The following is a 5,177-nucleotide window of genomic DNA, read 5'->3' on the forward strand; positions in this document are numbered from 1 at the left end:
GCCGTACACAACTTTCTTCATTATACTAATGAGTACAGGAATAATTACGATCAAACTAAAACACCAAGCGAGATGGAGACAATCCATGTCACATGTCAAGACAGAGACACACATCTCCAGCAGAGAGAAGAAGACAGTCATCATGCTGTCTACCATCTCCATCGTGTTCGTCGTCTGCCTCATCCCGCAATCTACCATCCTGACAGCCATCAGTTTCGTGCCCGACTTGAGATTGGGAGGGAAAAATTTCGGTGTGGCCCTCGTGTGCTACTGTGCCTCCTACCTCTCTGAGACCGTTCTCTCTAGTGTCAATATTTTTGTCTACCTCAGGATGAGTCAGAAATATAGGGAACAGTTTTTCATAATATTTACCCGAACATAGATACTCTAACGTAGAATTGTGTAAATGTATGGCAGAAGCGTAGCGACCCTTTCCGTTGGCGCAAACCCCCCCCCCCCCCCCATATTTTTAGCGCAATTTCCATACTAGCAATTGCGTTTAATAATTCGTCATTTCTGGATGGGTGGATGGATGTATGGATGTGTGTCCGCAGCTTTAAGTCGTATCTCCTCCTCAACGAAGTAATATCGAGGACTAGTTCTAAAGCAAATATGTTAAGCAAGTTCCGAGGATGATTGTGGGCCAAAAAAATTACTTAGCGACTTGAAACCTTTACCAATCGATTCCTGCCATAATTTAGAACAATATTATCGAAGAAAGTTTTTCAAAAATATCCTTTCGTTCGGTCACAAAAAAATAATTAAGAACAAATTAGTTTAGATTTATAGGATGATATTTACTACTTTACTTTTTTAAACTGAGCATCGTGTAGGCCTACTCGTTAAAATAAAACTATTTCCGTTGATATAGGTTAATATAGTTGTCTTTATTTTTTACTTATTAATTCAAATTCAAACGTTATTTTTGTACCCTATTAAATAATAAATATTTTTTCTATTTTGTTTTGAATTATTATAACTACTTGTGTTGCATTATTTATTTGCTGAATATATGATTTATCTCGATTTAAAATTGTTATGGATAACATAAGGAAATTGCGCTTAAATTGTCACTAGACTTTTTATTAACTTGTTTATATTTATAATTCAAAACTGCAGTTAAAATAAGCTTTTAATTTTTTTTCAAACCCATTTTTGTGCCCCCTAGGGTCGGCGCCCGGGAACATATGTACCCCCTGCCCCCCCCCCCCCACTCGCTACGCCTCTGACTAATGGGGACCGGATTGAAACGATGTTATTTATGTGACTGCTTTTTTAATTTTATTTTATACTGGTAATATGTGCAAGCGATCAATAATCCGAAAGTCTTTGTTTTTGGAATTCCATGAATCTACTCTGATCTATTCGGACCTGACTTAAGAAGGTGTATGTTAAAACAGTCTTCATTATCCGTTTCTTCCCCAGGTCGGATAAATAGATATACTCCTTTTTCTATCCTTATTAGCTGGTCTGTAGGGAATAGGGATAACGCCAACATGCTAAAAAGTTAGTAGATGGTATTTTCTTTTTTACGAGAGAAAATATATAGGCCTTTAAAGTTATGTGGCCTGTCTAGAACTAAGCAATACATCTGGATATTATTAGCATTATGTTAATATTTGTAGAGAGCTGGACTGCTAACCCGTAAGTCTCGAGTTCGAATCCGGGTTCAAATCAGTAGACCGTCCCTGAGTCCACCCAACTCTGATGGGTACCTAACTCGCGTAAGGGAAAGTAAAGGCGACAGGGCTTAGTACTGACCACACTATCTCTTCATATGCTGAGGTCACAGAAACAATTGAACTCTACTTCACTTGCCCCATAGACCGTCAGGTTTGAAAAGGAAAGTTTAATATTAAAATTTGTACAAAATAAAATTCAAAATTTGAAATCCTTCATTTGTCCACGAATATTGCTTACTAAACTAATTGTATCATTTTTGCAACAAAGTTAGATCAATATGCACCAGATCACACTTTATGCTTTGTGATCATTTCAATCAAACCATGAAGTACAATGTTTAATGGGCAACACATAAAAGAATTTCCTGTAATCTACATTAAGGAAATATTCGTCTGGAAATAATAAACATTATAACGCTCACGTAAGTGAGATAATTGGCAGACTAGTGTAGTATTGATTAGCATTATCCAAATATAACGATTCAATAGTCTATTTTTAGATGCTTGATCTCAATTCCAGTAATAGATTCACGTTGCGTCATTCGCAGTGATGAAATTGTACAGCAGGGTGTGATTCTAAATTCATCATCACCATATTTTCCTAAGACACATTGGGCAGATGAAGTAGAGAATCCGTTTCAGAGACCTCAGCATATAAAGGGTCGTCAGCACGATGCCCAGCCGCCTTTGTTTTTGTGAGTTAGGTACCAATCACAGTTGGGGTGGGGGGGGGGGGGGGGGGGGCTCAGGAAATCCTACTGACTTGAATCAGTAATCGAGGTTGAGATATTTGGGTTAGCCGTCTAGCTTTCTACCGCTAGGCCACGCCGTCCCATTGTAAGTGTGAAATAGCACCTTATATCTACATAGTTTATGTGTGGAATATTAGTTTGCCAATGTATTCTATAGTTAGGATTTTCTTTTGTGTTATGTTGTAGACTATTTAGAATAGAATATGATATTTAGTTTGTGTTTAGTTTAGATATGATATTGAAGTTTATTATTATTCTTGTAAAAGAATATTTCTTTCATTTAGTATAGGCTTCGTTACCTAAATGGTGTTGTGTATCTTATTTGTTGTGCTACGCACTAGTTTTCCACAACAAACTCCAATTGTTTTACTCTTGAAATTAATTAAAAGTCTACCTGTATGAAGGAGGCCTTGCAAGATTTAAAACTGCTAGCGTATACGTTTAATCAAGTGTTGTGCTTGGGGCTTGGTAATACATCTGCATGAGATAGACAACTAAACTCGAAGTAATGCATACATGTACAATGCAAACAATGACGTTATCTTGAAAACTGCATATTTTTTAACAAAGTTTAACACAAAAAAACAGCGTAAGGTGGCGTATTCTGGGTGAAGGCTAAATGAACAGCAGCACAATGAGTAGTCTTTTAAGGCCAACAGCGATGTATTAAATAAAAGCTAAGTAACCTTTCGAACATCAAGTTAAAAAGAATGTAGTTCAAGTAGAATTAACATAATCGTTGTCGAATGCATTGAAATCAATCGTTTGTTCAGATTCATTCTTCGATTGCGATACGCCCAGAATTCGAATTCGAGACAATTGTTCTGGCACTTAATAAATATTCAGGTTATGTGTTAATTGTTTCAAATATAAAATGAGTGGACAACTATAAAGACAAAATGTGTTGTTAGAAATTTAAGGTCACAAATAACTTAACTTGTATCGTTAAATAATGCTGGAATGTATCAGACACAATAATTGTAAACCAATATGTTCTAACAATGTATACGACCATATGAGATCCCTATCTTGCTTTATCTAAGTAAATCCATCTAGATAAACACAAACAAATGCTGGATTATAAAACTGAACAAATCTGTACACATTCTTCTTCTAATTAAATTTAGTTTAATAAACAGTGAATTATATCGCTTTACTAAATAAAGAATGTGTGGTTAAAACATTTTAATTAAACTTGTTACATAGCGAAGTCAGGCTGAAATCAATATTACAGTGGACCGCGCTTTACAACTTCGCATGATTATATGCGATATTTATAAAAAAGTAATGTAACAATGTTGGTATGTATTCACTATATGTGCTGTTCTAACATTAGACAACTTTTTACAATTTAAACAATGTTGTGAGCCACAGTTACATTACCTGTGAGCGTAGTGTGGTTGTTATCAATGTTGATAGAAATCAACTTTGTTCAACAAGTCTGTTTTCAAGCCATTAGAAACAATTTAAATATATTTTAGGAAATTTTCCTCTCCAAAACTGGCTGTAGGACGTCATCATAACAAGCGAAAAAATGTGTCTATTACAACTACAAGGCTAACAATTGACAAAAACAGGGATAATACAAGGCTAACAAGTGACAAAAAAGGCACAAAACAAGGTTAACAAGTGACAAAAAAACAAGACAATACAAGGCGAACAAGTGACAAGAACAGGAACAATACAAGGTTAACAAGTTTCAAAAACAGGACAATACAAAGCTAACAATTTGAGTGACAAAAACAGCGACAACACAAGGCTAACAAGTGACAAGAACAAGACAATACAAGGCTAACACATGGCAAGAACAGGGACAATACAAGGCTAAAAAGTGACAAAAACAGAGAAACTACAAGGCTAATAATTGGCAACTAAAGGACAATACAAATATAAAAACTGACAAGAACAGGGACAATACAAGGCTAACAAGTGACAAGAACAGGTACAATCGTTGAGGTGGAAATTTGCCAACCGTAGTTAATACTTTGATATATCCAGCTGTTTTAATAATCGACAAAAGATAAATATCGTTACTGTTCAATGTGCACATAGTACAACTACCTTCTGGCGGGGGGGGGGGTGCGAATGGGACACCAACTGTAAAATTTACTGATGGGAAAAGAAAACACATTTTGTTCAATTAATATTTTCAAAAAATGTTACATTTATCAACAACAGGATGAGTGATCTCCCCTAAAAAAAACACGGAGATTCTTATATCGCACTCCGGGAGAAGGCAACTCGGGATATGGACATGATTTTTAATTACTTAAACTTTTTAGCGCAATTTCCTTTCTGGAGAATTGCGTTTATTAAACCGTCATTTCTGGATGGATGAATGGATGGATGAATGTTTGTGTGTCCGCAGCTTTAAGTCGTATCTCCTCCTCAACGAAGCAATATCGAGGACTAGTTCCAAAAGCAATTATGTTAAGCAAGTTACGAGGATGAACATAGGCCATAAAAATTCCGGGTTTCTTTCATAGATTTCCCGGAGATGCCAAAAAAAACTCGAAAAAAAATGCAGTTTTTGGCCCATATCTCGGCAACCAGACCACTTAGCGGCTTGAAACATGTACCAATCGATTCCTTCCATAATTCGGAACAATATTGCCGAAGAGAGTTTTCAAAAATATCCTTTTGTTCGGTCACAATTTTTTTTTTAATTAATTAAAATTTGGACCGAATTAGTAGGCATTTTATCCAACCACACCACACGTGTCATCACGTTCAATATCTGCGC

Source organism: Physella acuta, unplaced genomic scaffold (assembly GCF_028476545.2).
Source record: "Physella acuta isolate Inbredline_101_S28 unplaced genomic scaffold, ASM2847654v3 ptg000319l, whole genome shotgun sequence".
Taxonomy (NCBI): domain Eukaryota; kingdom Metazoa; phylum Mollusca; class Gastropoda; family Physidae; genus Physella; species Physella acuta.